This window comes from Macadamia integrifolia, chromosome 9 (genome assembly GCF_013358625.1).
Source record: "Macadamia integrifolia cultivar HAES 741 chromosome 9, SCU_Mint_v3, whole genome shotgun sequence".
In the NCBI taxonomy this organism is placed as follows: Eukaryota; Viridiplantae; Streptophyta; class Magnoliopsida; order Proteales; family Proteaceae; genus Macadamia; species Macadamia integrifolia.
Window position 1 is genome coordinate 37668810 of NC_056565.1, and position 11956 is coordinate 37680765.

The window sequence follows — 11956 nt, forward strand, 5'->3', positions numbered from 1 at the left end:
AGAAGGGATCCAACAAGTAGTGACCCTATACATTTGCTCTCTTTAAAACCTTTCAATATAGGAGACCAACAACAAAACCCTTCAGCTAAATCTCTGAAAGATAGGTTCTACCTTGCTAGAACAGCCCAACCTTCCTGCATAGTTCTACCACAAGCCCAGGGCAATAATTTTGAACTCAAATCTCAATACATCACTATGTTGCCCCACTTCCATGGGTTTACCTCTGAGGATGCATACCTATTTCTAAGGGAATTTGAAGAGGTATGTGTTCTAATTAAGATCCAACAGCTTTCTGATGATGCTGTTAAGCTTAGGTTTATCACTTTTGCATTGAAAGACCAAACTAAGAAGTGGTTGTATGGGTTACTCACAAATTCCATAACCTCATGGGAACAATTCACAGTTGTCTTCCTTAAGAAGTTTTTCCCAACTCACAAGACCAATAAGCTTAGAAGTGATATTCTTCAGTTTAGGCAAAAGCCTAGTGAGTCATTTTCCAAACTTACGGAGAGATTCAAGGATCTACTCTAAGAATGCCCTCACTATAGCTTAGACCTATGGCATTTATGTCAAATAATTTATGAGGGTATTGATTACCCAACTAAACAAATGATAGAGTCTATGTGCCCTGAGGGATTCACATCCTTTACAGATGAAGGAAAGGCATGAGAATTCTTACTTGACTTAGTTAACAAAACCCGTGAGTGGGAATCAACCCAAGAGAGTGAAAAAACCATAGGAGGAAAAGGATATTTTGTGGATGGAATAGTAGCCAAGGAAGCCTATTTGGATAGCCTAATCAAGAGAATTGAGGCTATTGTTCCTAGAGAGCCATCATCAAGTCAATTTGGTTAAGATTTGTGCTTGGTGTTAGTCCCCTGGACATCTCCTAGAAGAATGCCCCAACACCTTTGGGGGCACTTCTAATGATAGTGTTAATGCCTTATACCAGAATAATCCATATAGTAATACCTACAATCCAGGATAGAGAAATCACCCAAATTTCTCTTGAAATCAGGGCAACCAAGCAGGGCCTTTCAATTTCCATAATCAAGGTCAACCTGGACTCCAAAGGCCTCCCTTTGCACAACAATCTTTTTCCCAAAATACTTTTCCTAGGTCAAATGTAGGACCTCAGGCTAGTTTTCCTAGGGCCCCTCTTCTATCATCTTATCAGCAACCCCCTGGTTTTACCAACACTGGAGAGGCAAGTAGAATAAGTGACTTGAAAAAAAATATGACCCTCCTCATGACAAGCCATCAAAATCTTACGAGAGAACTCACTCAAGTTGTCTCAATTATGCGTGAGAGGGAGAAAGGAAATTTACCCAGTCAACCAGAGCCTAACCCTAGGCATCATCAGCCTGTTAGTTCACAAACATCAACTAATGCACCACTGAATATAGTACAAGGTCAGACCCAACAAGGGCCCTCTAACCAATGTAATATTGTTTATGCCCTTAGAAGTGGTAGAGAGTACCAACAGAGTGTTCCTAAATCTTTCTCATCTATACTCATGTTAACTCTCCTTCAGTTGAGGATATAAGTGTGCCTCTTGTTTCAGGTTCGTCTGATGAACCTAAAGATTTTTCTGAAACTAAAGATGATTTGGTTGAGGAAACCAAAAATGATTCTTCTGAACAAGGGCAAATCCCTAACAGTCCTTATGTTCATCCCGTCCCATTTCCTAATCGTTTGGTAAACAAAAGGAAGATTGTTTCCATAGACAAAATTTTAGAAGTCTTCAAAAAGGTAAAAGTGAACATCCCCCTTTTGGATGCCATATCCCAGATCCCCACCTATGCAAAAGTACTGAAAGATTTGTGCACTCACAAACGTATCACTAGTGTGCCCAAAAAGGCATTCTTGGCAGGTAACATTAGTTCCATAATTACTCAGCCTATAACAGCCAAGTATAAGGATCCAGGGAGCCCTACCATATCTTGTGTCATAGGCAACACCTACATTGAGCATGCTTTACTTGACCTTGGTTCAAGTGTGAATCTTTTACCTTACCATGTGTATAAGCAACTTGGATTGGGAGAATTGAAAGCCACTGGAACTACTCTTCAGTTGGCAGATAGGTCTGTTAAAATTCCTAAAGGGATGGTTGAGGATGTCTTACTAAAGGTGGGGGAATTTATTTTCCCTATTGATTTCATTGTGTCAGATACCAAACCCTTCTCAACCAAGGATGAGATCCCAATAATTCTAAGAAGACCATTCTTGCCTATCAGTAATGCATTAATCAATTGCCGGAATGGTTTCCTAAGATTATCTTTTGGTAACCAAACTATTGAGTTTAACATGTTTAGGATAGGCAAGCAACCACATGTGGAAGAAGAGATTAATATGATTGAGGATTTTCTAGATTTTTCTGATAATTTAATTACCAACTTTGATATTAATTTTGATTCAGAATTCCAAGAGTGTATGGATGAGTTGGATGATGATAGTGAAATTTTTTTTTCTAAAGTCTTGAGTCTTCACACACCTGTGGAGCCCTTATGACCCATTTCCAATTCCATTCCCAAACCTTCCATAGTTGAGCCCCCTAAGCTAGATCTTAAGGAGTTGCCATCTAATTTGAGGTATGCTTTCCTAGGGCTGACCAGACTCTTCCTGTAATAATCTCTTCAAATTTGACTTCTAGCCAGGAAGAGGAGTTACTTAAAGTGTTAAAAGATAATAAGGAAGCCCTAGGTTGGACCATGGCTAATATCAAGGGTATAAGTCTTTCTATTGTGCAACATCATATACATCTTATGGAGGATTCCAAACCATCTACGGAACCCCAAAGAAGAGCGAACCCAGTGATGATGGAAGCTATTAAGAAAGAGATCCTAAAGTGCTTGGATTATAGAATAATTTATCCTATTTCTGACAGCCAATGGGTAAGCCCAGTTCACGTAGTGCCTAAGAAGTCTGGTGTGACTGTAGTTTCCAATGCCAATAATGAACTAATTCCAACCCGTGTCCAATCTGGGTGGAGAGTGTGCATAGACTACAGGAAACTTAATGTGGTAACCTGGAATGACCACTTCCCATTGTCATTCATTGACCAGATGTTAGAGAGGTTAGCTAGACATAAATACTATTGTTTTCTTGATGGATATTCTGGCTATAACCAAATCCCAATTGCTTTAGAGGACTAACATAAAACCACTTTTACATGCCCATATGGAACATTTGCTTACAAGCGTATGTCCTTTGGGCTTTGCAATGCCCCTGCTACGTTCCAACGATGCATGATGAGCATATTTTCTGACATGGTCGAAAAATTCTTAGAAGTATTTATGGATGAATTTTCAATTCATGGGAATTCCTATTCTGAATGTCTTCATTATCTTTCTCTAGTTTTGAAAAGGTGCATATCTAAGAATTTGATTTTGAATTAGGAGAAATGTCATTTCATAGTTAAATCTGGTATTGTTTTAGGCCATGTAATATCCAAGGAGGGAATTAAGGTAGATAGAGCCAAAGTGAATTTAATTGATAATTTACCACCTCCTCAATCTGTTAAGGAAGTTTAATATTTTCTAGGGCATGCGGGCTTCTACAGAAGGTTTATTGAGAACTTTAGTCAATTAGCCCGACCTCTCACTTCATTACTTGTCAAAGATCAAACTTTTGAGTTTTCTAAAGAGTGCCTAGAATCCTTCAAACAACTTAAGAAGGAGTTGACCAATGCACCCATTGTTCAACCACCTGTTTGGACTGAACCTTTTGAACTGATGTGTGATGCTTCAGATTTTGCCATAGGAGCGGTTTTAGGTCAAAGGATTAATAAGTTGCCCACTGTCATTTATTATGCTAGTAGGACCTTAAATGATGCACAACTCAATTATACAACCACTGAAAAAGAATTTTTAGTGATTGTGTTTGCATTAGAAAAGTTTTGGTCTTACTTAGTTGGTTCACATGTGGTGGTGTATACTGATCAATCTGCTCTCAGATACTTAGTTCAGAAGAAGGATGCCAAAGCCCGTCTCATTAGGTGGGTTTTACTTTTGCAAGAGTTTGATTTAGAAATTAGGGATAAAAAAGGAGTTGAAAACCTAGTTGCAGATCATTTATCCCGGCTTCCCAATTCCTTGACTGTTGATTCTCCAGTCAACGAGAACTTTTCAGATGAACAATTATTTGCAATGTCCAGTGAACCATGGTTTGCTGACATTGTCAACTTCTTAGCTTCAGGTGTGACTCCGGATCACTGGTCCACCCAAGATAAGTATAGGTTTCATTCCCAAGTTAAGCACTTTTTCTGGGATGATCCTTATTTGTTTAAGATATGTTCGGATCAGATTATCCGACGATGTGTTCCTGATCATGAGCAACATTCCATTCTCTCTTTTTGTCATGATCATGCATGTGGTGGACACTTTGGACCTAAGAAGACTGCCGCAAAGGTTCTCCAATATGGATTTTATTGGCCCACTCTTTTTAGAGATACTTTTGATTTTTGCAAGGCTTGCCCTGCCTGCCAGTCTTTTGGCCGTATCAATAAAAGGAACATGATGCCCCTCAACCCTATTTTGGTAGTTGAGATCTTTGATGTATGGGGCATCGATTTTATGGGACCATTCCCTAATTCCTTTGGGAATTTGTACATACTTTTGGCCGTTGATTATGTTTCTAAATGGATAGAGGCCATACCTTGTAAATCTAATGACCACAAAGTGGTGGTCCAGTTTCTCAAAGAGAACATTTTTTCCCGCTTTGGTGCACCACGTGCAATAATTAGTGATAGGGGTACTCATTTTTGTAATCGGCCTTTTGAGGCCCTAATGAAAAAGTATGGGATCACCCATAAGTTATCTACCCCTTATCACCCCCAAACTAGTGGCCAAGTGGAGGTGTCTAATAGGCAGATCAAACAAATTTTGGAGAAAACTGTTAATCCCAACCGTAAGGATTGGTCCCTTAGGCTCATTGATGCCTTGTGGGCCCATCGGACTGCATTCAAGACCGACCTTGGTCAGTCTCCCTACCGTTTGGTGTATGGGAAAGCTTGTCACTTACCAGTTGAGTTGGAGCATAAGGCCTTTTGGGCCATCAAGAAGCTCAACTTTGATTTTCCTGATGCGGGAATTCATTATAGGCTCCAACTATCTGAGTTAGAGGAACTTAGGAATGAAGCCTATGAAAGTTCTAGGATTTACAAGGAAAAGACCAAAGCTTTCCATGATAAACACATTCTGCGTAAATCTTTTACAATTGGTGATAAGGTCTTATTGTACAACTCTCGATTGCATCTTTTTCCTGGTAAGCTTAGATCCCGATGGGATGGCCCATTTATTGTCCATAATGTATATCCCCATGGGGCTGTGGAGATTTTGAATCCAGGAACAGGGGTAATTTCGAAGGTTAATGGTCAGCGTTTGAAACCATTCCTCGAGTTTCCTAATACTGGTAGTGAAGAGGTCATGGATCTCCATGAATAATGATTAACTTTTAATCAGGTATGACCCCCTTGCATTGTCTTCGTTTTTAATTCTTTCCATGCATTGAGGACATTGCATGACTTAAGTGTGGGGGAGGAAAACCAGTTTTTGCTTTTTCCACTTTGTTTTATTTGTTTTTCTTTTTGTTTTTTTTTTTGAGCTTGCTAAAGGATGAAGTCCTACTTTGGCTTTTGGCTAATGATCATACCATTCGGTTGCTTGATGTATGAAAATAAAAGTTTTGACTAAGGTACCCATATTGAATGTATAAAACCCTGTTGAGAAGAAAGAAACAAGCATGTGTCTTGAGATGTGACTTTCTTTTGAAAAATAAGAGACCCCTGTTTTATGGTGATGGACCATATGTAAGTCTGTGGGTTCCTTGTACTTTTGATTTGGAGTTGAGACCTTCTTTTTAATTTGGCATGGGTTGACAAATGCATAATTTTAAATGAAATATGAAATGTGGTATAAAGAAGAATAAGAGTTGATTCCCTTGGAACTAGACAGGGCATTGCGCCTCAGGAAGCGTGGTGTCTTGATCGAAATTCCTTAGGAGAAAACTTCTAAAGGAACTCTAGCATCACTGTCTTTGTGGGCATATGCAAAAAAGCGAAGCTACATAGTAACTTGGGTATCTAGTGTTTGCTCCACCATGTCATTTAGGCCAAAAGTAGTGGAGTAGAATAGAGTTTAAGCGAAAAAAAAAGAGAAAAAAATGTGCAAATGTCATTAATGCTTAGTAATATATTTTAGTCAAAAACACTCCAACGCCTTAGTCATTGGTTCTCTATTTCTTCACAAGTGGTTTTGCCTTAAGATAAGGATGTTTTGGAAGAGACGAGGTGAGTTCCAAATTAAGAAATATGCTAGTGTCTGGAATTGATCAAGGGTAATAAAAGTTCAAGTGGGGGTCCCTTGTAAGAAAAATTATCTTTGCTCTGGATCGGCATGAGCCTTACCTTTAGCCAAGGTTGGGATTTATTAATTCTGAATTTTGGGTGTATATTCACTGCAAACACCCATGAGACACAACTCGTCCATTATGGTAACTTAGGGGTTTAAAGGCTTATTACACGTGCTAAATGCAACCGTGATTCCTACGAAAGTGAGTTAGGTTTTTTCTTTCATTTATTTATTTATTTATTTATCTTGCTCGAGGACGAGCAAAAGTCAAGTATGGTGGAATTTGATGAGCACAATAATGTGTGAAATCTTATGGATATAAATGTACATTTTGCCCCACTTAAGATAGTATTATTTTTATTTTTCTTATTTTTTTTTTTAGTTTTCAAGTCTACAAGAGAAAGTACTTAAAGTGAATCAAGAACTAGTCCAAAGGTGGGACCCACTCATTGGTACCACATCCTCTCCTACAAAATCCTGAAGATTATTTTCTTTCCTTGCCACCTCATAAGATCTTGAAGATGCTATGCAGAGATTTCTTTCTGATTTAATCAAGATTGCAAGATATTGGTGAATATTGTAAGGAAAGAATAGAATTTGTTAATTTTGGAAACAGATTCTCTCTTTCCTCACACAATATCTCAGAGAATGAGGATTTTTACCAAGATTTAATTTAATTTTATTTTCTTTCTTTTCTTAAAGAAGACTTGTAGAAGGAAGGAGGCAAGAAAAAAACCCTATAAAAGCCCCTTCCTCCCCCCTCCTATTTTATTATTTCCCTTAGTTTATTTTCAAGTTTATGCTTAGTTTTCTTCTCTCTCTCCCTCTCTCACTCTTTAGTTTTAGTTCTTCTCTATTTTTGCTTTAATCACTTTTTTAATAGTTTTTTTATGTCAATTAATGCAAGCACTCTTTTATTCTTATTCAGCCTTTTATGTTTATGATTTATGCAATTGAGTTGTGATTTTTAAAGTTATAGTTCTACGCTTAGATCTAGGCGACAAGATCACGAGCCGTGGAGCATCTTTTTTTTTCAAGTTCAATTTTTTTTTATAAGATTTGTTTTCTCTAGTACTAGAAATTATAGATTTTGTTTATTCCAGATTTGGTTTTTAGTACTGGTAGTATCTCAAATCACCCAAGCTTTCAAGTTCAAGCACTGATTCAAGTAAGTAGGCTCCTTCAGTAGTCTTCTCTCCCCTCTCTCATTCCCTCTTCTGACTACCCTTTCTTTCTTAATTTAGGATTTTAATTTCAATTGTTACATTATTGCTATCCCTTTCCCTCAAGGTTCATGGCTAGTGTATGTGTTGGCTTTGCCCCTCCTAGCAATAGAACCATCAATTTATTACTTTTATTTTAATTGTTTCCCTTTCCCTAAAGCCATGTAGAGTAACCCTTGTAAGAGTGACTCTCTGGTCAAGTAGAGAAGCTCATATTATGATGCATCCCTCGGGCTAAGTAGAGAAACCTACTTGTGAGTCTTTCTCTAACTTTCTCCCATTTCTTTTACTTTATTTTTATTTCAGCATTTTTTTTCATCAATTTTTTTTTAAATTGCATGGATTATTTATTTTCAATTATTTATTTATTTAATTTTAATTGCGTGGCTTGCGTCTTTAAATTCTTAAATGACAAATAGTTAGGACGTTATTTTAGATACATATGTTTAGGATGGTAATTAGAATTAGATCACAACCATTAATCGGTTCACTTTCGCATTATTAAAAGAAATAAAAAAAATAAAGTGACTGCTCTCCCTGTGTTCGACCCGTAGCTACACTGATCCATACGCTTGCGATTACATTTTAAATCCTAACAGGTACCTTGGCCAAACGAGGCCACCTCTATTTATAGGCACCTTAAGTTACAAAGAATGCTTAGGATTTTACAAGTGTCACATCTAATCGTTAAGAACTTTTTAGCCATGAGGATTAAGTTTCCCACCTCCTTAGGGGAGGATTCTCACATCTTGGAGAGCTCTAGAAATCTCCCCCTTCCTTAGTTATATACAATCTTCTCTAGAACCTTTTTGGTTTCTAGAGTTTATCTAGAAATTAAGGCTATAGGTTCTATAGATTTCTAGACTCCCTACAACTGTGGAGAGTTCTAAACAATGGATTGGGCTTGAAGCTTGGCTTGTAGGTCTTTCTTGGGCGAGTAGTAACACTCTCCCCCCGAAGTTGACAACTTCGTCATTATCTTTTCTTGGTGAAACCTTTGTATATGATTTTGGATCTGTCACAGAGAGTCGGCTGGTTCTCAACTTGCCTCGCTCTCCAGTAGCTCCTTGCACTTGACAAAATACTCCATATACTTGGAGGTACTCATTGTTTCTGAATGAGTCGAGCAATGATTATGTACTCAACCTCATTGTTATAGGAAGTAGTAATGGCCATTGGTGCTTTTATTGAAGTGGCACGGCTTGGGTCTTTCTTATCTCTATAATATGATTTTAGTAGGCTTGCATGGAAGATTGAATGGATTTTTATTTTGGGATGTAGGCTCACCTCATAGGACACCATGCCCACCTCCTTAGTGATCTCGAATGGGCATTTGTATCGGTGTACTAACCCCTTGTGTACCTTCCTCAGGACTTGAATCATTGAAGTAGAGGTTTCATAAACACCAAGTCCCCAACCTTGAAGTTTTCTTGTCGCCTCCCTTTATCAACCCATTTCTTCATCTTTTTAGTGGTCTTGTCTAAATATGATTTAGCCACATCCAGCTTCTCTTGCCACTCCTTAAAAATCTTAAATATTGAGGGGCTTTTCCACATGTAGCCTATCATCACTGTGTGTGAAAATAAGGGTTGTAGGAGAATTGAACCGCATCAAGAACTTGGCCCAATCATGCTAGTTAGCACTCATAAATTGTGTCAAGTAAAGCTCCAACAAGCTTTCTTGGCTTTGGATTATAGTCTGTATATGTAGTCGATGAGGATGGGGATGTAAATGGGGATAGGGATGAATTTTGAAAAGTTGATTATAACACTACATGAGCATACAAAATTACCTTTAATCTTTTTAGTAAACCTTACCAGTTCATCAATAAGGTCGAATATCATATCAAGTTGGTTGCCACTAGTTGAAAGGCAACAAGAGTGGTAGGATAAAAGCACAATGTTGGCAGTTTTCTCTTCCATACATGCAAGGTCAATACTGATCTTACGGTGGTGGCAAGTACTTTTCATCCTACATGCTTTAAAGTTTAAAGTTACTCTAAGGGAAAAAGAATCTCTATCGCGTGAATCAATTAAATGGAAGATCAGATATTGAGTAGGATTGATGTGGATATCATGTTGGAGGTCCACCCATGAGTCTCTTTAGTCCTTACAATCCATTACAAGGAAATTAATAGAAAATGATGAGTTATAACCCATTTGACCATTTTCCACAAATATAAAGAAAAACCTTTCTTGCAGAATTATCATTCTCCTTATTCCGATAGAGAGTAGGATTGGACGAACATAGATAAATATAATAAAAAGTGAACATGAAAAAATTGTAAGGAAAGACCACACAAAGGAGGGGACCGACATGAATATCGCATGAGCTATGATTAAGATTGGTTTTCAGAAGGGGTTGAGAGTGTGGTCCCACATTACAAAGCAGGGTGTCGTCGAGGGATGGGGCCAACATAACATAGGGAATGAAAATCATACAATCCAATTTTTCTATGCTCACATTGAAATGATCTATTACATGGAAAAGACAAGACGTCATTGCCTGGTTGCGTTCATAGGGGCCAATGAGAGCGCGTTCAGGCACATAAACATAAATGATATTTTTTATTTTATATAGGAAAGATGGTAATTTCATGCACCCTGTGCTCAGGTGCAGAATCCTCGTGACTGGATAGATTTCTTTCCCTCTTAATTTGTGTGCAAAAAGGAAGCTCCACTTCTTCCATTCTTGTCTTTCTTGACTTTTGAACTGTCTTCCTTCCTAAACTACACACTGCAATAACTGAAGCAAGGTCATGCATGCCTCGACATTGCAGTTATTGTGTACCCCAACCTTGGAGGCTATCCATGAAGTTGAATATGAGTTCGTCATTGGTCATATTCGGGACCTTGAGCATCAAGGTAGAGAATTCCTTTATATAATCTCGAATAGAACTTGTGTGCTTAAATCTTTGAGGATCTTCCTAGCCAAGAAAGTAGCATTTTCAGGATATAATTGCTTATTTAACTTGATTTTAAAACTATCCCAAGTGTCTATAGTGCATGTATCACTTTCTATATCAGCATTTCTCCTATGCCACCATAGAGTTGTAGCTCGAGAGTAGTGGTCAATACATTTGTTGCCTAATCATCGAGTGTCATTGCTTCAAAATACCTCTCCATATGCTATAGGAAGTTGTTGACTTCCCGTGCATCTCTCTTTCCATCAAACGACTTGGGCTTTAATGTCTTCACCTGGGCACATCATGAGAGGTAGTGGCTCCCCCAGGCGTTGCCCTCCTTTAAATTGCCCAGTCCTCACATACCTCTTCAGCATGAGCTTCCAATTTGTCTAATACCTTCTACACTTGAATCTTAAAGGTGGCAAACTCCTCCTTTGATTATGTCCCATGGTGTTAAGAGTACCTAGTAGGGACTCTTTAAGATCCCCCATCTAGCCAGCAAGCTCCTTTAAGTTCCACCACATGGCATTCGAGCTCCTCCACACTCTACTCCACAACATCAAGACACTACCTCACCTCGGCCGTTGTTAGTTCCACGCGAACTAAGCGAGGCTCTATATCAACATCAACATCAACAAACTTGTCTTTGCTCTTTTGCTTTCCTATGTTGGGGTTGGTCTTCCTTCCAAAATTTTGCTTGCCTATCTCCATGTCGTGCACATCTGAAATGTTAGACATAACTTACATCCCCCATAAGCTTAGCTCCCTTGCATATGAAGCTTTAATACCACAATTATCATGGCCTTAGACTTTTCTAAGCAACCGTGCTGACATGCACTTAATACTCTTACTAGCACTAAATCAATCTTTTACTCCTTAAGGGGCTTAGGAAGAGAACTTGAGAAACTTAAAGAGAGTTTTGAGAGAATGAAAGTTATATTGCACTAGAGGTTTAAGTACAAGACTTAAATGCTCACTTGCTTGGTGCCTTGACCAAATGAAGCCACCTCTATTTATATGCACCCCAATTTACAATGAATGATTAGGATTGTACAAGTGTCACACATATAATGACTAAGAACTTTCTAGACATTGGGATTAGAAGTTTCCCACTTCCTTAGGGGAGGATTCTAGCATCTTAGAGGATTTTAAAAATCTCCCTTCTTAGCTATATACAACCTTCTCTAGAACCTTCTCTATTTCTAGAGTTTATCTAGAAAGTCTAGAGGTTCTAGATGCTTCCTTAGAAATATGTCTAGACTCCCTACAACTATGAGGGTTCTAGACAATGGACTTTGCTTAACCCAATGGACTATGTCCATATGCTTGAAGCTTGACCTTGGGCTTTTATTAGGCAGATTGTGACAAGGTGGTGGCTTTGTGCAAGGGCCAAGATAGTAGTCTGACCAAACATAAATTTTCCATCTTTTGATGGCCCCAAATCTACTTAGAAGACACAGGTTGAAGGCATGATGGGA

General features: G+C 38.3%; 1 non-coding gene across 1 annotated transcript; it reads right to left on the minus strand.

Annotated features, from left to right (window-relative positions):
- Positions 1 to 444: 444 nt before the first annotated feature.
- LOC122090242 lies at positions 445 to 551 on the minus strand. Its single transcript, XR_006143483.1, has one exon. It is a non-coding gene; the product is annotated as a small nucleolar RNA R71 (small nucleolar RNA).
- Between the last annotated feature and the right edge of the window lie 11405 nt (positions 552 to 11956).